Genomic DNA, 22,442 nt, shown 5'->3' on the forward strand with positions numbered 1-22,442 from the left:
CCATACTCTGGAATATTTGTCAGCTCTTAAAGAATGAATTATGATCCTTTTGTAGTTCATAAGCATGATGATTATGTGTTCACATGTTCCTGTGTAAGATGTGCCACCTTCAAATCTTTTTTCTTTTTTTTGAGACGGAGTCTCGCTCCATCGCCCAGGCTGGAGTGCAGTGGCGCGATCTCAGTTCACTGCAAGCTCCGCCTCCTGGGTTCACGCCATTCTCCTGACTCAGCCTCCCGAGTAGCTGGGACTACAGGTGCCCACCACCACGCCTGGCTAATTTTTTTGTATTTTCAGTAGAGACGGTGTTTCACTGTGTTAGCCAGGATGGTCTCAATCTCCTGAACTCATGATCTGCCTGCCTCAGCCTCCCAAAGTGCTGGGATTACAGGCGTGAGTCATGGCGCCTGGCCGCCACCTTCAAATCTCGTTACGACATAGGCACATTGCCCGTCTGACACGAAAAAAAAAAAGAATGAATTATGGAAATGAACTAGAAAAATGTCTATGATTTCAAAATAGTAGGATCTTTTTTGTAAGGTGAAGAGATACATATTGACGTCAGAGAGGAGAGTTAAACTGTTAATGTTACTTCAGAAAGGACTGATTAGGGTGGAGGAGGAGGGAGAATTTAACTTTAAAAAATTGCTGGGCACGGGCTGGGCACGGTGGCTCACACCTGTAATCCCAGCACTTTGGGAGGCCAAGGCGGGCAGATCACTAGGTCAATAGATCAAGACCATCCTGGCCAACATGGTGAAACCCCGTCTCTACTAAAACTACAAAAATTAGCTAGGTGTGGTGGTGCTCACTTGTAATCCCAGCTACTTGGGAGGCCGAGGCAGGAGAATCCCTTGAACCCGGGAGCTGGAGGTTGCAAAGAGCCGAGATCGTGCCTCTGCACTCCAGCCTGGGCGACAGAGCGAGACTCCATCTGCAAAAAAAAAAAAAAATTACCGGGCATGGTGTCTCATGCTTGTAATCCCACCACTTTGGGAGGCTGAGGTGGGAGAATTGCTTGAGTCTGGGAGTTTGAGATCAGCCTGGGCAGCATAGTGAGACCCTGTCTCTACAGAAAATAAAAAATTAGCCAGATGTGATGGTGTGTGCCTGTAGTCCCAGCTGGGAGAATCACTTGAGCCTAGGAAGTGGAGGCTGCAGTGGGCCATAATCATGCCACTGTGCTCCAGCCTGGGCAACAGAGCTAGACTCTGTCTCAAAAATAAATAAAATAAAAATAAAATGTGCTTCAGCATCTCTAGAATTGTTCCAATTAGAAATGTTATTTTCATAAAATAAAAATAACACACACACTAAAGTATACATGTGTAGAAAAAAAATTCCCAACTTTCAGAGAGAACCTCTGTAAATATTTTTGATTTATTTTCTTCAGTTGCTTTTCCATGTATCAATATTTTTGCATGCATTTAAAAAATACAATTTTTTTTTTTTGAGGGGGAGTCTCTCTCTGTCGCCCAGGCTGGAGTGCAGTGGCATGATCTTGGCTCACTGCAAGCTCCGCCTCCCAGGTTTTCACGCCATTCTCTTGCCTCAGCCTCCAGAGTAGCTGGAACTACAGGCACCTGCCAGCAGGTCCGGCTAATTTTTTTGTATAAAAAATACAATTTTTTTTAAAGACAGGGTCTAGCTCTGTTGACCAGGCTGGAGTGTGCAGTGGTGCGATTTTGGCTCACTGAAACTTCCACCTCCTGGGTTCAAGTGATCCTCCTGCCTCAGTCCCCCGAGTAGCTGGGACTACAGGGGCGTGCCACCATGCCTGGCTAATATTTTGTATGTATTTTTAGTAGAGATGGGGTTTCACCATGTTGGCCAGGCTGGTATCGAACTCCTGACCTCAAGTGATCCTCTTGCCTCAGTCTTCCAAAGTGCTGGGATTACAGGCGTGAGCCACTGCACTTGGCCTCTTCTTTTTTAAAAAAAAAAATTATTTTTGGCTGGGCGCAGTGGCTCACGCCTGTAATCCCAGCACTTTGGGAGGCCGAGGCGGGTAGATCATGAGGTCAAGAGTTCCAGACCAGCCTTGCCAAGATGGTGAAACCCCGTCTTTACTAAAAATACAAAAATTAGCCGGGCGTGGTGGTGGGCGCCTGTAATCCCAGCTACTCGGGAGGCTGAGGCACAGAATTGCTTGAACCTGGGAGGCAGAGTTTGCAGCGAGCTGAGATGATGCCACTGCACTCCAGTGAGACTCTGTCTCAAAAATAAATAAATAAATAAATAAATAAATAAATAAAAATTTTGTTTTTTAATTACAAAATTTACTTATTTATTACTATTATTATTATTTTTGGAGACAGAGTTTCACTCTTGTCACCCAGGCTGGAGTGCAATGGCAGGATCTCAGCTCACTGCAACCTCCGCCTCTGGAGTTCAAGCAATTCTCCTGCCTCAGCCTCCCAAGTAGCTGGGATTACAGGCATACACCACCATGTCAGGCTAATTTTGTATTTTTAGCAGAGACAGGGTTTTACCATGTTGGCCAAGCTGGTCTCAAACTCCTGACCTTAGGTGATCCACCTGCCTCGGCCTCCCAAAGTGCTGGGATTACAGGTGTGAGCCACTGCGCCTGGCCTGTTTTTTTAAATGGAGTCCCACTCTGTCGCCCAGGCTGGAGTGCAGTGGCACCACCTCGGCTCACTGCAACCTCTGCCTCCCAGGTTCAAGCAATTCTCGTGCTGTGCCTCAGCCTGCTGAGTGGCTGGGACTACAGGCATGTGACACCATGCCTGGCTATTATTTTTTTTAAGATGGAGTTTCGCTTTTGTTGCCCAGGCTGGAGTGCAATGGTGCGATCTGGGCTCACCACAATCTCCGCCTCCCGGGTTCAAGCAATTCTCCTACCTCAGCCTCCCGAGTAGCTGGGATTACAGGCATGCGCAATCACGCTCAGCTAACTTTTTGTATTTTTAGTAGGGACAGGGTTTCTCCATACTGGTCAGGCTGATCTCGAACTCCTGACCTCAGGTGATCCGCCCGCCTCAGCCTCCCAAAGTGTTGGGATTACAGGCATGAGCCACTATTCCTGGCCTAATCCACATTCCATTATGTGGACTTACCCCATCGTGAGAAATTTGTATATGCTTTTTTTCTTTTTCTTTTTTTTGATATGGAGTCTTGCTCTGTTGCCCAGGCTGGAGTGCAGTGGTGCGATCTTGGCTCATGGCAAGCTCCACTTGCCGGGTTCACGCCATTCTCCTGCCTCAGCCTCCTGAGTAGCTGGGACTACAGGCGCCCACCACCGTGCCCGGCTAATTTTTGTGTGTGTGTGTATTTGTAGTAGAGATGGGGTTTCATTGTGTTAGCCAGGATGGTCTCGATCTCCTGACCTCGTGATCCGCCTGCCTCAGCCTCCCAAAGTGCTGGGATTAAAGGAGTGAGCCACTGCGCCTGGCCTGTATATGCTTGCTTTCATTATTATACATGACACTTAAAAAATTATTGTATATTAGTTATCTTTTTTGTTGTTTTTTGAAACCAAGTCTCCCTCTGTTGCCCAGGCTGGAGTGTCATGGCATGATCTCAGTTCACTGCAACCTCAGCCTCCCAGATTCAAGCAATTCTCATGTCTCAGCCTCCCGAGTAATTGGGACTACAGGCATGCACCACGATATCCGGCTAATTTTTGTATTTTTAGTAGAGACGGGGTTTTACCATGTTGGCCAGGGCGGTCTCAAAGTCCTGATCTCAGGTGATCTGCCGGCCTTGGCCTCCCAAAGTGCTAGGATTACAGGCGTGAGCCGGCCACATTAGTTTTCAAATGCAGATGAAACAAGGGACCGTTGAATGCCTGTTGTCTCAGGTGTGCTCCCAGGCATGGGTTCCAAACTTACAGGTACAAACTTACTTATGGGTAAAGAGACAGATAATAAGTAGGTGGTCTGTAAACGTGGCTAATTTCCCCAGAACAGAATCCTGGAATACTGGTCTGAGAGGGTATAATTTTTTTTTTTTTTTGTAACGGAGTCTCGCTCTTTCACCCAGGCTGAAGTGCAGTGGCGCGATCTCGGCTCACTACAGGCTCCGCCCCCCGGGGTTCACGCCATTCTCCTGCCTCAGCCTCCCACGTGGCTGGGACTAGAGGCGCCCGCCACCTCGCCCGGCTAATTTTTTGTATTTTTAGTGGAGACGGGGTTTCACCGTGTTAGCTAGGATGGTCTCGATCTCCTGACCTCGTGATCCGCCCGCCTCGGCCTCCCAAAGTGCTGGGATTACAGGCGTGAGCCACCGCGCCCGGCCGAGAGGGTATAATTATTTTAAAATATTTTTGGGGCCAGGTGCGTTGGCTTACGCCTGTAATCCCAGCACTTTGGGAGGCAGGAGGATCACTTGATCCCAGGAGTTTGAGGCTACACTCCAGCCTGGGCAACAGAGTGAGACTCTTGAGTCTCAAAAAAAAAAAAAAAAAAAAAAAAAAAAGAACCCCCCCAAAGAAAACTTCTGGCTCATACCGCCAAACTCATGTTCAGGAATTTTGAGGTGATTTATGTGCTTCCAACAGTATATGACAGTGATTACCTATCAGACCTTGTGTTTGAAGGTTATCATTTGAAACTGATTTTTAATTTGTTTAGTAGAAAACCCAGCTTCTTAACAGTTTTAATTTATATGTCTTGGGTTAGCAGAATGGTTGACTTTTTTTTTCAGTCGTTCCTTCAAATAGTGAGTCCTCTGCTAGGCTCTATTTGTGGAATATTCTTGTTCTTCAGGGATGTTTGATAGCTCTTTTCACAGATGTTTGATATTTCCTTTTTCATCTACTGTGTTCTTACCATTTCTAGGATGTTTCTAGGCTTTCTATTCTATTTCTTGTTCTGTACCACACTGAAATGCCTGCGGTAGCTTTACAATTTGTTTTGATATCTGTTAGGGCAAGTCTACCTTCATGCCTGCTTTTGTTCCCAAGGGGGGAAAACGATAGCTGTTTTCGGCTATTTATTTTTCCAGGTGAACTTAGAATTTTGTGAAGTCTAAGAAATGTTGTTAGGATGACATTAAACCTATACATCGATTAGGAAAGAAAGGTTGCATAATCAGCTTGGCGAAGGGTTATTGAAACTGGTTTTTAATCTTGACTGGAGTTGGGGCACAACTTCCCTGTAAGGCAGACCTGGGCTCCTCTTGGACTTGGGCGACCTCGATAGTGGTGTGTTCCTTTGTTTGGTGTTCAAAGTAGAGAGAGGTCCATTAAGTAGCTCCCTAGAGAAGCAGTGGCGGCTCAGGCCAGCCCAGCCCCTGGGAAGGCCATCTGCATGGCGGCCGGGAGCCCGGGTCCTGGTGGGCCGGCTCGGGCAGGCGCTTGACCCCTGGGGCCAGCGAGGGGCTGCGGCCACCGGAAGGGGCTGGCTGAGTGCAGCGTGCTGGGTCCTCCGCGCCCTCGGAGCAGGTAGGGTTCGCGGGGGTGCGCCCACGGCGGCCCGAGGGGCGCTGGGGTCAGGGGAGGGGCGCCCCTTCTCTCTTGCACCCAACCAGCCCGGGCCTCCCCAGGAGCCCAGACCCCCGAGCTTGCAGTCACTGTTGGCTGCGCCTTTGAGCCTCAGGCAACCGCAGGGAGCGTCAAGCAGGGGTCGCAAAGGGGTCGGGGAGGGGGCGCGTAGGCCGACAGAGGTCCCTAATTCGGGGCTTCTAGGGGTCAAGGTGGGGCTAAAACGGGGTAAGTCCACCTGAGTTTGTGGGGGTGGGTGTCAGCCTGTGGGGGGGGCCAGGGTCCCTGTCCCGAGGGCGGGTTTGCGGTCCGAGTATTTCGGGGGCGAGGTCGCGGTCCTGCCCTGGCGCTTGAGGTCGGAGTCCGGTTAGATGTCCGGGGTCTGGGTCCCCGGCTCCTCCCGCGCACCCCTCCCCCACGGCGCCGGACCCCGGCAGCCCGCCCCGCCTAGTGCTCGAACCGCTCGCCGGCCCAGGCCCCGCCCCCACAGGCCCCGCCCCTGTCCGCAGACCACGCCCCCAGCTGCCTCCTGGCCCCGCCCCGCCGCTCACCCATTCAGATGTGGGTCAGGGGTGAGCGGGCGGCGCCGACGTCACAAGCTTCCAAGATGGCGCTGGGCGGGCGGCTGTGAGCGGCGCTCGGGGCGCGCTAGGCGGGGAGCCGAGCCGGGCCGGCGGCAGGCGGACGGGGCGGGCGCGTGCGGCGGGAGCCGGGCGCTGAGGACAAGGGCCGCTGGTAGGGCCGGCCGGCCGGCGGGCGGAGCGCCGCCGCCGACGCACACGAGGTGAGGGGCGGCCTTGGGGGGCGGGGGGCGCGGGGCGCGGTGCGCGGGCAGGGGCCGCGGGCCGGGCGCGTCCCTGGGGAGAGGGGCGTGGACGCGCGCGCGCCCGGGCGACGTGGGACTGCGCGCGTGGGGGACGCGCTAGCGTCTGGCGGGCCTGGGCTGGGGCGCACGCAGGACCCCTGGCAGGCCCGGGCTTTGTGGGCCAGATGCCCGGAGGGGCGCGGGCGGTGGGGCACCCGGGGCACAAAGCCCACGGGGCCGCGCCAGGCCCAGGCGGCGCGGGTCTGCGGAGCGGGGGTCGGCGGGCGAGCGGGCGCCGGCTCTTTGTGCCTTTTCATTAGCAATCTAATCCGAACAGCGTCGGGCGAGCTGCGCTGCCTGACAGGCGGGAGGGCTCCCATTATGCAAACGGCCCTGCGCCCTCGGCCGCCCCCTCGCTAGAGGATTTTGCGATTTCCAGGACTGCGGTCCTGCACCGTCTGCGGTCTCCTCTCTTGCCTCCTCCCCGCGGGAAGACTGGCCACGGCAGGGGCAGGGGCGGGCCTGGAGGGGCCGCTCCCAGAGGGCCGGGCTGTGCGGCTGGTGGGCTCGCTGCCCTGCCCCCAGACCTCTCCTGTAGGCAGCCGCTTGGCAGGAAGAGAGATGGGCTTGGGGGAGGGGGTCGGCTGGCAGGGGGAAGGGACAGGCTGGCTGAGGGAGGGGGCTGAGGGGCCCCAGCTTGTCACTCTCTGTTTATCTTCCAAGATGGTTCATATTCACACAGGCCTGGGTGTGTGCGTGGTGGGGGGGAATGCCTCTCCCTGGGGGGCAGTGACTTGCGGAGAGGAGGGAATGAGGCCAGATAATGCTCCCAACGGCCCCACCCAGAACTGCCTGGGACTGCCTGTGTAAGAGAGCCCAATGGTGAGCCGGATGGGTTGGAGCGGTGTTAAAGTTATTTATCCATGTCTTCTCCTATCCCCTGCACCCCTAGTCTTTCCTAGTAGGAGTTGCCAAGCACATCTGGAAAGCTATGTTCCCGACCCCCCACTCCCCCAACAGCAGGAGGGGTGTAACCCAGGGAAGCCACCCCTCTGACATATGTGCTGGGGGGAGGGGCAGAGCCTTGCCCATAGGAATCCTGTGGCGGTGGGTTGTTGACTGATGTGGGGATTGCTGTGTCTCTTGTGCTGTCGGAGAGCTGGCAGGTAGTGGAGGGGCCTTGGGAGCTCCTAGGCTGAACTTGGGGCTGTCCTCCAAGGATCCAGGATGGAGGGATGAAGCTGGGTCACTCAAACCTAAGGCCTTTCTGGGTCTAGCATTTATTGCTTCCTGGCTTCTGGCTTTGCTTCTTTTCCTCCATTCTCATCTGCCAGTGTCTGGACTCCCTGGGCCTTCAGGCAGACATTTTCAGGAGCACAGGCCATGTGGTTGGTCTGGAGCCCTGTGGCAAGGAGAGTGTGCATGCTTGGTGGAGCAGGGTTGCTGGAGTAGTCTGAAAAAAAGCAGATGAGCTGGCCTCTGGAGACAAAGCTGTGTGGCGAGACTGCTGGTTTAATGGGCTCTGAACGCCAAGAACGGGGCTGGGAGTCTGATACTTGGGGGCTGAACTGAGTCCTGTGGCCCAGGATTGTTGCCTGGAAGTGAACGTTCCGTCTTGTGCCATTGAGATTGTGAAGATCTCTGGGTCCCACAGGACAAGCAGTAGACCTGGAAGGCTGGAAAGAGGCTCCCCAGCTGCCTGCCTTGGGAGGTCAGAGCTCTCAGGTGGGTCGGCAGGCCAGTGTCGGGCTGGGGGAGGGAGGTTGTAGTAGAGTGCCTGTGGCCCAGCTTCTCTGGCCAGTTGGCTCTGAGTGCTGCTGTGTGCCCAGCAACCTTTCCCTGCGGTGTTTTTCTGCCAGTTGTTGGAACTTGTAGATTAGTCACTGAGCTTTTACGACCGATTCCTGAAAAGAAAAATCTCCCTCTGGTTGCTGCCTCTGTGTAGAGGAAGAAGCAGCCTGAGGGAGTCAGGCCTTCAATTAAAGCAAAACCGAAATGATTGTCGAAGTTGCTGGAAGGAGAAGAGAAGGCTCAGGTGGGGCAGGGGTGATGAGTCCTGTTGTGCTGCATGATACCTGCTCTGGGGACAGGTAGGCACGATCCCATCCTCGATCCTCGGTCTTGGCCAGCAGCCCAGCCTTCTCCACAAGCTGCAGTCCTGAATTAATCCTCACGTAGTGTTTTCTTTCCGTAGATCAGATTTCTCATTTTGTTAATAAGCGCAGCCTCCCATCCACTTGAAGTCAGCTGTTGTGGACGAGAAGCAACAGGGTTTTGCATTATTGAGCTGATAGCCTGCTGCCTTCCTCAAGTCCTTGTTGTTTGCGGGGTCAGATCTGAGGGGTGGGGGACGTGCCATTTAATCAGCAGCTAGCCCCTGGAGAAGAGCTGGCGGGGCAATTCTGGAGAGTGAGAGCCGTGAGGAAGGAATAAAGTTCAGTTTACCCAGGGGACTTGTGGTTCCAACCTTATTGCTTGGTCTGTTGGCCTGGAGCAGTCAGCCCCACCCCATACCTTGTCTTGCCCGCTGCCCCCAGTACCTGATCCCTAGGAGAGCGGGGTGCTTCTTCCTGGGCTGCTCTTGCTGGCCTGGGAGGCAGCTTTCACCACCGGAAGAAAGAACACATTGGGTTCCTCCCTTGTCTCCTCTGAGCCTGGCCTAGGAGGGACCCCTGTGGGGCAGTGAGAGGGGAACTGGACTTGGTCGCAAAGTCTAGTGCATTGCTGCCTCTGCCATTTACTCCCGTCATGACCTTGAGCAGTGATTGACTCTCCTGCCTCGTTTCTACAATGGGAACAGAACTTGAGTTTACATTCATGTATCGCTGTTTTCTGGAGCTCAGCCTAGGGAAGGCAGACACTCAACAAATGATTATAAGATGGGGTGATAAGGGCTGGCATCTAGCGGAGCGCAGAGGGCATAGCGGTGGTGTGGGAGGAGCCGGCCGTGGGCTGGCTGAGAACCCTGGATGCCATGTGGGTTGGGGTTGGCCTGGAGGGGAGGGGTTTTAACCAGGAAGTGACTGCTGCTGGGTTTTAAAAGGCAGTAGTAGGGTAGAGGGTGGCAGTGGAGACAGCTGGAGAGCACTGAGGACGCGGACCCACGGATACTGTGTGAGCTGGGAAGCCCGCTTGGGAGACCCCACTGCCAGCCAGGCATGTATGCGGCCCTTTTTCAAGCTTTTCATTCATTCCGCCACATTTTCTGAGCACAAACTCAGTGCCTGGCCCCCTTGGTTTAGACCAAGTCGTGTTGGCCCCTGCTTTCTGGCGCTCACAGACTTGCCTGGGCGGGGTGATAGAGGCGCTTGCAGTTCAGCACGCGGCCGGGTCTCCTCTGGAGGAGGGAAGGAGCTGCTTTTGGAAGTTAAGTAGCTTGCTGGGGGCTGGAGGGTAAATGCCTTTGACTCCACCGCCTGTGGAGGCCCATATAGTGTGGTGTCTGGAGAGATTTGAGATCCCACTAGGGAGGAGTGGGGCTGAAAGCCCCCTCCCTAAGAGAGGTCCTGGCTCCCATTTAGGGGCTTCTGAACCAGCCCTTCCAGTTTGACTCTGCCTGGCACCGCCAGGGTTCGCTTCCTGCTGGGAGGGGCCTTGCCCTAAGGGTTAGGGACCTGGGCTGGGGGAGGGATCTGAGGAGGGGCTGGGCCCCGAGGGACTGAGGGACTGCAGGCTTGCTTGCCTTGAGCCCAGTTTTAGCTGGGAGTGTCAAAGCAAGAAAAGCTGGTGGGGGTGGGAGCTGTGTGTGGGCCCCCAGTGAGCTTGATAAGGGAGGAAAGGCTGGGAGCTGGTTCCAGCCCGCCAAAGTTCAGGAGGGAAGGGCCAGACCGCCTGAGAGGGGTGTGGCAGGACTGAGTGAGGAGAGGGACTCTAAGAAACTGCTTGGGACCCTCAGGAAGGTGGCCAGGCTTTGGGGAGCCCCTGCTTCTGACTATTTGATTTTTTTTTTTTTTTTGTGGTAATGTTAGTGGGTGGAGAGTGGGAGTGCAGCCTCGGTGTTAGAACAGGGGGACTTCGGGGTCCTTCTCATGGTGAGAGGGAACAGGGATGGGTCAGCCAGGTGCCTCTTACCTAGAGGCACCTGTTTTTTGTGAGTTGGGCAGCGCGTCGTAGGATCTTAGGTGCATGTTTTCTGTTTAAGGGTGATCACACACCGGGTGTGGTGAGGAGGGAGTGTGTGGAGTCCCCAGCCTTCCTGTGGCAGTTCCCAGTGTGACTAAAAGAAGGTAGGGATTGGGTTTGGTTAGGTGGGTGCTTCCAGGTGAGAGTTGGCCTGCTGTGGAAATGGAAGAGCTCCTGGCTCTGGCAGGGGTGTGGCTGCTGTACAGACTTGTCCCCTGCCGTCCTGGGCTGTTGCCCTGCGGCTTGGGCTTCGGCTTCATTCCACTGGGTGGGTGGGTTCTCTGGCAAGTGTGGGAAGGGACCACTCCCATTACCACACTGAGGCCTGAGCCCCTTCGAGGGGGAAGATCTGTTACATGGCCTTTGCAGCCCTCTCACCCCTGCTGCGGGTCGGGCGGTAAGGCCGCAGCACTCGGAAGACGGTAAGCTGTTGGTGAGCTCTCATTCACAAAGTAAGTGAGAAGGGAGAGTGGGGGCTGGGACTTCGGTGGCCTGTCCTTGTGTGGACACAGTGGGGCTTTTCTGGGTGATGAGTGCAGGCCGCACATTCACCCAGCACATGTTGTTGCCCATGCTGCCTGGCAGAGGCCTGCCTGCTGGTGCTCTGGTTCTCACCTTGGGCTATACCTGTCTCTGGGGTGGGCCCAAGGCACTAGCTTTTCCTGAAGCTTTTGAAGTGAACCTGGTGTGCAGCCAAGTTTGAGAACCGCTTTTCTAGCAGGTGATGCATCTTTGTTGATAATAGAATCCACAGGCTGAGGGCTGAGTAGCCCGCGCGTTTACCTACGGTGCTCACTAACTGCTTTACTCCGAGGGCCTGGTGGGGTCAGCGATTACCCAGTGAATGAGTTGGCAGAATCAGTCATGCCGGTTCCTGGGTAGTTACTGGGCACAGAGGGTGAACAGCAGGAGGAACCTAGCCCATGTGCACTGGGGGCTTCTCCTGGGAGGTCCTCTGGAGAGCTGCCTACAGCCCTCAGCTGTAGGCGGGTCCTACTGACCCTGTAGCACAGGCTTTTGGAGTCTACCTGGCCTGGTTTCTTGGCTGCATTCTTGGGCTCTTGTTGGCCTGTATGTAGTCTGGCAGGACCTCACATAGTGCAGTTTGGGTTGAGCGGAGGTGGCCAATGATGGGGGCCCCTGGGATTCCTGGGACCTCTGCCTTCTTCTCCCTAGAAGAGAAGAGATTTGTCCCTGAGGTTGGTTTCTTGGGCTGTGTTATCTGGGCAAAGTATATGAGGCCACTAATAGGGGCAGAGAAGGAAGAGTGGGAGGGGACTGAAGGGGGACGGGAGGCAGAGCTTCAGGTAGGGCCTGGCTGGGCCTGGCCCCCTTTGCTGGAACAGAACAATAGGTTGTTCTGGGGTTTTGTTTGTATTTGATGGAGAGAGGCTATAAGATGGCTCCTGCCAGCTAGGAGCAGCCTATCATGTGAGGGGACGGGTAGGCCCCTGGGTGTGGTTCTGGTCAGCAACCTGGGTAGGAAGTCTTGCCCTTTAGAGGTGGGACAGCAACCTGGCCAGGGGCAGTAGAGGAGATGGGAAAAGGGGCTCAGAAGGAAGGGGGTGGTGCACATCTTGGTAGCTAGGCCCAGGTGGTCCTGTCCTGAGTGAGTGATCTGGGGGTGGATTCCTGCCCTAGGTCTTGTGCCCCTTCACCCCAGCCCTCTCCGGGATCCCATGGCCTTTCCCCTTTATGGAAGCAGCTGCTATTATAGTTTCTGTCTGGCTGGTACCAGGGAACTTGGCTTGGAAGATGGGAGGAGGGTGGTCCCCATGGAGTTCTGACAGAAGGCCAGGAAGGCAGTGGTGAAGAGGGTAAGCACTCATCCTGGGCTGGTTCCTGGGCTCAGCCTGGCAGTGGGCATTCTATGCCTGATTCAGTTGTCAGAAAACACTGGTGTGGTCCTCATCATTTTGTCAGTCCTCGTTGTACAAGTGGCTCAGAGAAGTTAGAGTCATACATCTAAGAAGTGGATGGAGAAGCTCCAGGTGAAGTGTGTGAAAGCCTCGGACACATTGGTGAGTGAGGACTCCTTACTCTGCACAGTGCTTGGGCTGGAGGGCAGCTGAGATGTTCATTTTGAGTGGGGTAGTGGGATGGCTGCTCTGGACAAAGCCAGGGAGTCTGGCTCCCAGAGTGGGAAGGTGGTCCCCTGCAGGTCCCCCACTCCTCCCCAAGGACCAGGGGCCAGAGAGCATTCTCTGGGTCGTCCTCATCCTTCCAGTCACACGCAGCTCCTTACTGTCTGGTATGTGAGAATCTTCTGCCCCACGGCAGCCTGTGCCTTTGCTAAAGACCTCCAGGAGAGCCATGTGGGGGATGGTCTGGATGTTACAGGGACCAGAGCTGACCTCATGAGATTCTCTGAGTGTGGACAAACGAGGTGCTCAGGCACGGCCCTTGGTGGTGTGGGGACACAGGCAGGATAGCTCCTCTCGGTGACTCTTAGTAGATTGTGTTCTCGTAGATGGACTGGGGGTGCGGGTTCTGGTGCTTCAAGGTGGTTGTCCTCTGACTATGAACCAGAGCCCAGGGACCAGGCATCAGCCCTGTGCTGGCCGAAGGGAGAGGGTTGTTGCCAAAGTCCCACATTCCAGGCATGTGTTGATGCTGATAAGGCAGCCCAGGGCTGGCCTAGCTGCTATGGGCAGGAGGGGACTTTGACTTCATGCCCCCAGCAGGCAGCATGCACATCTTGCTTCCTGGTAGCACCCCTCCCCCACCGACCCCCTCTGCTTCCAGGTGCAGGGCCCCCACCAGGTCCTGGTCACACAGCCTGCAGAGGCAGTGCCGCTCTCAGCAGCGTTGCTGGCTCTTAGTAGCAGGCCTCTGGAGGCCTATTGATGGATTCTGCCAGCCCTGCCTCTTAGAGTATTCGAGGATGCCATTGGAAATGGCACTTCCTTTTATTTGCTGAAATTTGTTACTCTTAGGTTTGGCAGTAGGCTCCTTGTCCAAGATTTCAGCTTTTGGGGAACTGTAGTTTTGTGGAAAGATGACTCCTGCTTCCTCCGTAGGCCAGTCTCTTAACCTCTCCAGGCCTCATTCTCCTTGCCTGTAAATGAGTTGTTATAAATATTTGAGACAGTGCTTGCCAGCTATTCTCAAAGTTATTTGCAGACCCTGGGGGTCCCCAATACCTTTTTCAGTATATTTAGAAGTTACAAGGTGAGATGTGGTGGCCCACGCCTGTAATCCCAGCACTTTGGGAGGCCAAGGCGGGCGGATCACCTGAGGTCAGGAGTTCCAGACCAGCCTGGCCAACATGGTGAAACCCTGCCTCTCCTAAAAATACAAAAATTAGCCGGGTGTGGTGGCGCACACCTGTAGTCCCAGCTACTCAGGAGGCTGAGGCAGGAGAATGGCTTGAACCTGGGAGGCAGAGGTTGCAGTGAGCCAAGATTTTGCCACTGCACTCCAGCCTGGATGACAGAGCGAGACTCTATCTCAAAAAAAAAAAAAAAAAAAAAGAAGTCATTGGCCTCTGCCCTGGGTGGACACTTGCACTGCCAGAGTTGTGTTCCCACTATTAGCCAGCATGGGGGGGCTGAGGCCTACCAGTTCTACACATGTCCAGGGGAGGCAGTACAGATGACTGAGTATTAAATCTAGACCTTTAATTACACGTCTTTTTACTTTTCTGTGTGATGAAATAGGAAGGATGCATGAGGCTTTTTTTTTTGAGATAGAGTCTCGCTGTTGCCTAGGCTGGAGTGCAGTGGCGCAATCTCAGCTCACTGCAACCTCCACCTCCTGGGTTCAACTCATTCTCCTGCCTCAGCCTCCCGAGTAGCTGGGATTACAGGCGCCCGCCACCATGCCTGGTTAATTTTTTCTTTTTTTTTTTTTTTTTTTTTTGAGACGGAGTCTTGCCCTGTCTCCCAGGCTGGATTGCAGTGATGTGATCTTGCTCACTGCAACCTCTGCCTCCTGGTTTCAAGCGATTCTCCTGCCTCAGCCTCCCGAGTAGCTGGGATTACAGGCGCGCGCCTCCATGCCCAGCTAATTTTTGCATTTTTAGTAGAGACGGGGTTTCACCACGTTGGTCAGGCTGGTCTCAAACTTCTGACCTCGTGATCTGCCCGCCTTGGCCTCCCAAAGTGCTGGGATTACAGGCATGAGCCACTGCACCCAGTGTAATTTTTTCTATTTTTAATAGAGTCTGGGTTTTGCCATGTTGGCCAGGCTGGTCTTGAACTCCTGACCTCAGGTGATCCGCCCACCCTGGCCTCCCAAAGTGCTGGGATTACAGGTATTAGCCACCATGTCCAGCATGAGGCTTTACAATTTTTTTTTTATTTTTAATTTTTTTTGGCGACATGGTCTCCCTCAGTTGCCTAGGCTGGAGTGCAGTGATGATGTAATCACGGCTCAGTGCAGCCTCACCTTCTGGGCTCAAATGATCCTCCTGCATAAGCCTCCTGAGTTGTTAGGACCACAGTCATGCGCCACCACACCCAGGTGGCGGGCATCTGTAGTCCCAGCTACTAAGGAGGCTGAGGCAGGAGAATGGTGTGAACCTGGGAGGCGGAGCTTGCAGTAAGCTGAGATCACGCCACTGCACTCCAGCCTGGGTAACAGAGCAAGACTCCGTCTCAAAAAAAAAAAAAAAAAAAAATTTCTAATACAGTAAGTAGAACAGTGATGTGTACAGTAGTCTCCCCTTACCTGTGGGGTATGTTCCAAAACCTCCAGTGGAGGCCTGGAACCATGGGTAGTGCTGAACCCTATATACGTGATGTTTTTTCTGTATATACGTGCCTATGCTAAAATTTATTTCATGAATTAAGCATAGTGAGGAAATAATAAAATAGGACAGTTATAACAATATATTATAATAAAGGTTATGTGGATATGCTCTTTCTTTTAACATATTTACTCACCTATTTTCTACCCACAGTTGACCAAGGATAGCAAGCTGAGGAAAATGAAACTGAATAAGGGGGCTGGGCGTGGTGGCTCACGCCTGTAATCCCGGCACTTTGGGAGGCTGAGGTGGGCGGATCATGAGGTCAGGAGATCGAGACCATCCTGGCTAACATGGTAAAACCCCGTCTCTACTAAAAATACAAAAAGAAATTAGCCAGGTGTGGTGGCGGGCGCCTGTCGTCCCAGATACTCGGGAGGCTGAGGCAGGAGAATGGCGTGAAGCCGGGAAGCAGAGCTTGCAGTGAGCCGAGATCGTGCCACTGCACTCTAGCCTGGGCCACAGAGCGAGACTCCGTCTCAGGAAAAAAAAAAAAAAAAACTGAATAAGGGGGCACTGCTGTAGTACATGGTAACATCAAATACAGCAACAGCTCGGATGCAGTGGCTCACACCTGTAATCCCAGCAGTTTGGGAGGCTGAGGCTGCAGGATGGCTTGAGGCCAGGAGTTCGAGGTTGCAGTGAGCTATGGTTGTACCACTGCACTTCAGCCTGGGTGACAGAGCAGGACCCTGTCTCAGAAAAAACCCCACAAAACAGTAATATAGAAGCCACATAAGCAGATGCTCTTTAGGAGCCCTGACTAATTTAAGAATGTAAGCAACACAATTTTAGAACCAGTGGCAAGGAGGGTGCTGGACATTTCCCTCTTCACGTGCCTCCTTATCTTTCACATGTTGTTTCACTCTATCTCTTCTCAGCATTGGCTGTGTCCAGCATTTGCTCACCTAATGAATGTTTATGAGTGCCTGCTGCATGCCTGCTGCTGTAGCTGCTTGGGACACAGGATCTAACTTTGGGTACTGGTCTGTGGGGTGGTGGGGGTAGGCAGGAGGGAAGCAGCTTGGCAGCTGGTGCTGACATTGGGAGCGAGGGGACAACAGAGGCAGTTCTGGCTTCACAGAGGAGGGAGTCGTGTGGGGGCAGGCTCCTCCCAGAGCAGGGCACAGCCTGCAGGAGCTCTCAGGTGTGTCTGTGGAAGGGGCGAGGTGGGCTTGATGCCCCTGTGGGAAGTGCTTTGCATGCCAGGCCTGAGCATGGACTTTATCCTAGGCATCAGGAATTTATTGAAAGCTTTATTTTATTTTATTTTTATTTTGAGATAGAGTTTCACTCTTGTTGCCCAGGCTGGAGTGCAATGGCGCGATCTTGGCTCACTGCAACTTCCGCCTCCCGGGTTCAAGTGATTCTCCTGCCTCAGCCTCCTGAGTAGCTGGGATTATAGGCATGCGCCACCATGCCCAGCTAATTTTGTATTTTTAATAGAGATGAGGTTTCTCCGTGTTGGTCAGTCTGGTTTCAAACTCTAGACATCAGATGATCTGCCCACCTGGGCCTCCCAAAGTGCTGGGATTACAGGCGTGAGCCACCATGCCCGGCCCATTGAAAGCTTTAAGCAAGGGAGTGGCTTGATGAGATGGGTGTTTGAGAAAGATAACTCAAGGTTATTGGACTCTGAATTGGAGGGTACAGGGACTAGGCGAGGGTTGGCTGGAGGGGTTGCAGGGGGGTGATTGTGTTCTAAATGCTGATATTTTCACTTAGAGTGGCTCTGATTCTGCCCTTCTTTCTCCTGTAGACCTTAGGAGGTTGCCTGGGATTTTTCCCTCCTGGACAACTTCTGTTGAGTGAAGCATACCTGCTACCCTAGGTGTGGAGGCCCCGGGTTCTTTTGCTTTGTATGATTAGGACAGGGTGATATTTTCTGGGTTATCTCTTGTGAGAACTGAGCCCTCCAAAGCCCTCATTTGTGCATTGTTGTCATAGCTGCCCAACTGTGTGGCCTTGCTGCGTTTGACGGCTGTGGACCAGGTGATCTCTCAGGTGGTGAAAGGGAGGTGCTCTGTGAGTGCACCTCAGCTTTAGCCTCTTGGCTCCTCCCTGGATTGGGATTTAGCTCTTCCCTGCACCAGGGAGGTCTCTTTCCTCTTTCTTTTTTATCTTTCTTTTCTCTCTTTCTCTTTCTGTCTCTCTCTTTCTCTTTCTCTTTCTTTTTTTTTTTTTTTTTTTTCATGAGACAGGGTCTTGCCGTGTTGCCCAGGCTGGTCTTGAACTCCTGGGCTCAAGTGATCCTCCTGCCTCAGCCTCCCAAAGTGCCCAGATTAAAGGCATGAACCACCACACCCGACTTTCCTTTCTTTTGAGACTTCTGCACAGAGTAGACTCAGCTTCCTTAGCAGACTTGGCCATTGAACTCTAAGAAGCTATTTACAAAGGTGTAAATAGGCTGGGCATGGTGGCTCACGCCTGTAATCCCAGCACTTTGGGAGGCCGAGGCAGGCGGATCACTTGAGGTCAGGAGTTCAAGACCAGCCTGGCCAAGATGGTGAAACCCCATCTCTACCACAAAAATTAGCTGGGTGTGGTGACGGGTGCCTGCAATCCCCAGCTACTCGGGAGGCTGAGGCAGGACAATAGCTTGAACCTGGGCAGCAGAGGTCGCAGTGAGCCGAGATTGTGCCACTGCACTCCAGCCTGGGTGACAGAAGAAGACAAAAAAAAAACCCAAAGGTGAATTACACGTATATACGTGTGTGCACAAATCTTAAAGAATAGAGAGATAAGTAAGGGTAAACTCACTATTGGTTGAATCGTGGGTGTCCCAGTAAGCGAGACACCGTTGTTCCCTCGTGGCCACATAAGACATAGCCTCCCAAGTTCCTGGGACACCCCGTGCACTTCTCCCTGGCTTGTTCCCACTTTCCTCTAGAAGCCAACAGTCTTCTGAATTGTGGGTCAGCCATTCGCTGGGTTTTGTCGGTTTCCCACCTTTGTCTGGATCCTGAAACTGTGAATGATTTTGGCTCAGTTTACTGGGAGCCAGGTGCCCTGCACTCTTGGGATACCAGGAGCAGCAGTTCCTGCGTTCCCATTCTCCATTTCAGTGTCCAAGGTGGCACCATCCACACATAATCACCTGTCCTGCTGGCAGTGAGCATTTGGGTGGGTTTCTGGGTTTTGTTTTTGCTGCCTTCTAAGTAGCCGACTTTTCACCCTCAACCTGTGCTTCTTGAGGCAGAGAAGTGCCAGTTTATTTTGTTTTCTGTCTGTAAATCCAATTTCTTAATGCACCACTGAGACTCAGTTTAGAAGTACAGTGAAACTTTGTGAACATTTTTCTCCCTGAGTCTGAATGGATCCCTCTCTGATTCTTTGAGTTTTTGGGCACTTCTCTCCTAGACACTTTCTTTTTTTTTTTTTTTTTTTTTTTTTTTTTTTTTTTTTTGAGACGGAGTCTCGCTCTGTCGCCCAGGCTGGAGTGCAGTGGCGCAATCTCGGCTCACTGCAAGCTCCGCCTCCCGGGTTCACGCCATTCTCCTGCCTCAGCCTCTCCCGGTAGCTGGGACTACAGGCGCCCGCCACCACGCCCGGCTAATTTTTTTGTATTTTTAGTAGAGACAGGGTTTCACCATGGTCTCGATCTCCTGACCTCGTGATCCGCCCACCTCGGCCTCCCAAAGTGCTGGGATTACAAGCGTGAGCCACCGCGCCCGGCCCTCTCCTAGACACTTTCAAGTTACCTACTGGACAGGAGAGACCTCTTCTCTATAAAGTATCACACTTGGAGGCTTTTCAGGCACAGGACCATAGATTGTAATATTTTCCATAGCAGTTGCCCAATTTTATCTGTAAAAATTGCTTTTTAAGGCCTGGCACAGTGGCTCACACCTGTAATCCCAACATTTTGGAAGGCTGAGGCAGGAGGATCACTTGAGCCCAGGAGTTTGAGACCAGCCTGGAAAACATAGTGAGACCTCATCTCTACAAACATTTTAAAAATTGGCTGGGCATTGTGGCATGCACCTTTAGTTCCAGCTACTCAAAAGGCTGAGGTGGGAGGATCCCTTGAGCCCAGAAATTAGACCTATGATTGCGCCACTGCACTCCAGCCTGGGCCACAGAGCAAGACCCTGTCTCCAATCACAAAACTTCCAATGGATGCTGAATGTATAACTTTTTTTTTTTTTCTTATTTGGAGTAAAATAACTTGATCCTTGATTTTTGGCTGTAGCTCCTGAGCCATTTAAGGCACTGAGGGGTTTGTGTGTTGATTACATATGAAGGAGCAAGTGGGCTGTTTCCTTCTCCCAGCGGCTTCCTTTGACCCCAAATCCCTGAGAGCCTCGCCCATTTTCTTCTTGGCTTCTTCCCTTTGATATGCCCAGCCGGCTCCTGCCCTACCTGGCTGCCACCAGAACCTGCTGAACCTCGCTTGCCGTGCTCCCAGATTTCCTGTTTCTCCTGGGCTTGCCTTTCAGGATTTGCAGAACCCCTTCTCCTTTAGAAGTGTCAACTGGGGCTGGGTGTGGTGGCTCTCGCCTATAATCCCAGCACTTTGGGAGGCTGAGGCGGGCGGATCACCTGAGGTCGGGAGTTCTAGGCCAGCCTGACCAACATGGAGAAACCCCGTCTCTACTAAAAATACAAAATTAGCCAGGTATGGTGGTGCACACTTATAATCCCAGCTACTCGGGAGGCTGAGGCAGGACAATCGCTTGAACCCGGGAGGCGGAGGTTGCGGTGAGCCGAGATTGCGCCATTGCACTCTAGCCTGGGCAACAAGAGGAAAACTGTCTCCAAAAAAAAAAAAAAAAAAAAAAAAAAAAAAGTCTGTTGGACCTTAGGACAACTTAAAAACGTTACCAGGTTTTTATCTTTTAGATAGCAGACACGAGTCTGCTTTTAATAAGGATTTACAGTAGTCTGTTTCCTGTGGGCTCCTGGCTGGCTTGTGTGAGCTCCCTCCTCTAGGATGGGCACTGCATCGTGGACATTGCCGCGTTGCCCGCTGTTCCGCCAATATTCTGCTTCCTGTGTTGTTGTTATTGGTTGGGGGTCCAGGAGAGGTTGCTGCCTGGACTGAGTCTACTTGCTGATCAGGATGAAGTTGATCTCTGCTTCCTTTCTGAAGGTTTCTGTGCACTGTATTGAATTCAAGGACATCCTACGTAAGAAGTGTGCACAGCTCCCAAGAGTTCTTCACAAATGATTATGCCCTTGTAACTAGCATCCAGAGTGAGAAACACAACCCTGGAAGCCCTTCATGTATCCTGAAGCTTTTAGTCACTCTCAACCCCCACTCATAAGATTAGTGCTGCCTACTTTTGAATGTATGCAAATGGAACTGTAATAGTTTTTTTGGCTCTGGCATCTTTGCTCAAAAGTATATTTGAGAGATTCATCTGTGTTGTTTGTAAGTCAAACCATGTGAAATTATCAGCAGTCAGCTGTTTTTTTTACCCCTAAAAGGTAAATTCATACAGTTCAACCTAAACGTTCTGTCCTGTTCACTGCTGGATCATAGTCTTTTATACCGGCAGCTGTCCCTTCTCAGGGTGGGCATAGGAGTCGTTTTCCACTGTTGGGTCTTCATGACCGTGCCTGCCTGTTTGGTGCGCATACGTGTGCATTCTTGTTGGCCTATACCTTGGGTGAGTTTTTGGGCCCACAGCTAGCTAGCTTGTTTGCTTTATTTATTTATTTAGAGATGAAGTTGGCTCTTGTCCCCCAGGCTGGAGTGCAGTGGTGCAATCTTAGCTCACTGCAACCTCCGCCTCCTGGGTTCAAGTGATTCTCCTGCCTCAGCCTCCCAAATAGCTGGGATTACAGGAGCCTGACACCACGCACGACTGATTTTTGTATTTTTAGTGGAGACGGGGTTTCACCATGTTTACCAGGCTGGTCTCAAACCCCTGGCCTCAGGCGATCCACCCACCTTGGCCTCCCAAAGTGCTGAGATTACAGGCATGAGCCACCACCCCCGGCCTTGGGCCCACAGTTTTAGATTGTGCCATCCAAGGGTTTTCTAAACCATGTAAGTTTTCTGGCCAGATGCGGTGGCTCATGCCTGTAATCTCAGTATTTTGGGAGGTTGAGGTGGGCAGATGACTTGAGACCAACCTGGCCAACATGGTGAAACCCCATCTCTACAAAAAATACAAAAATTACAAAAATTATCTGCGGGTGGTGGCGCACTGCACTCCTGTAATGCCAGCTACTCGGGAGGCTGAGGCAGGAGAATTGCTTGAACCTGGGAGGCGAAGGTTGCAGTGAGCCGAGATCTTGCCACTGCACTCCAGCCTGGGTGACACAGCAAGACTCTCTAAAAAATAAAAAATTATAAAGCATGTGAGACTTCTGGTTGCCTTATTGCCTGGCCAACATTTGCTGTTACCTTTTTCCTGATGAGCTTTAATGTTCTTATTCTTTCTGGAACAGTCCTGGTCTTGTTTAAAAACATCCCCATTTCCCTTTCATCCCTGGGAGATACTCTTTTAGTCTTTGTTTGGCTAATCAAAATCCCATCTTTAGTATCTATTGTTGAATTTTTGTGTTTTTGTTTTTTCTGATTCCCTTTCAGCATGTCATCTCAGTCTTGTCCCAGCCCAGGGGTTCAGGCGGTGTTGTGTACAGACGGTGCAGTGGCTCCTTAATGCTGGTTGCCTCGGAGCCTTTGCCAGGCCTGGAGAACTGCATAGGTCCAGGACTGCCCGTAGTTCTTCCTGCTCTTCGATCATTGAAATGTTTTCTTTTATGAAGTAATGATAGTAGAAGATGATAGGGTTTCTGTTTCTAATTCTAGTCTTTACTTGGCATTAAGAAATTGTTAGCTGCTAGGGTTGATTTTGAAATTGTGAAGTTGGAGAGTCTCTCCTGGAGCCGTGGGTTGGATGGCTGCAGCTCTGTGACTCAGCTGTGCTGGGTGCCTCCCTTTGGGGCTCGGTTACCTCCTTTTAAGGTGTCCCTGGGGTGAGAGAGATGATCATGATAGTCCCTTCCACCTGGGCGGCCCAGGCTTTCCTTGCCCGTTCAGTGCCTTGCATGTAGAATTTCCACCTATTGTCTGCTGTGCTGCCACTGCTTGTCCTCCCTCCCTGCCACACAGAGCTGTGTTCTCTGCCTGCCACTCACGCCTGCTTCTTTGATCAGGGTTTGTGGAACCCTCCGGCGTGGTCACCATTCTGGTACTTGTGGTAACACACTCAGCCTTGGTGTGGCACGTTCTAGATCTACCGTTTGTATTCACCAGCCTGTGAGCTTGTGTACATGGGACCTGTATCTTCGTTTTGGGGGCTTTCTCCTTCCACTTGATGCCCATCCCTTGAGCGTTTACTCCTTGTGGAGCACTTGGCTTTCAGGCT

At 52.5% G+C, this 22,442-nt stretch overlaps 1 protein-coding gene and 1 pseudogene across 1 annotated transcript in view; both read left to right on the forward strand.

Annotated features, from left to right (window-relative positions):
• Positions 1 to 43: 43 nt before the first annotated feature.
• LOC115836195 lies at positions 44 to 135 on the forward strand (annotated as a pseudogene).
• A 5,902-nt stretch (positions 136 to 6,037) lies between these two features.
• Positions 6,038 to 22,442, forward strand: part of HIC2 (HIC ZBTB transcriptional repressor 2) — a 32,732-nt gene continuing 16,327 nt past the window's right edge. Inside the window, exon 1 of the mRNA XM_030815898.1 lies at positions 6,038 to 6,227. The gene's annotated coding sequence lies outside the window, so the exon portion shown is untranslated. The remainder of the gene's footprint in view (positions 6,228 to 22,442) is intronic.

Source organism: Nomascus leucogenys, chromosome 7b (genome assembly GCF_006542625.1).
Source record: "Nomascus leucogenys isolate Asia chromosome 7b, Asia_NLE_v1, whole genome shotgun sequence".
Lineage (NCBI taxonomy): Eukaryota > Metazoa > Chordata > Mammalia > Primates > Hylobatidae > Nomascus > Nomascus leucogenys.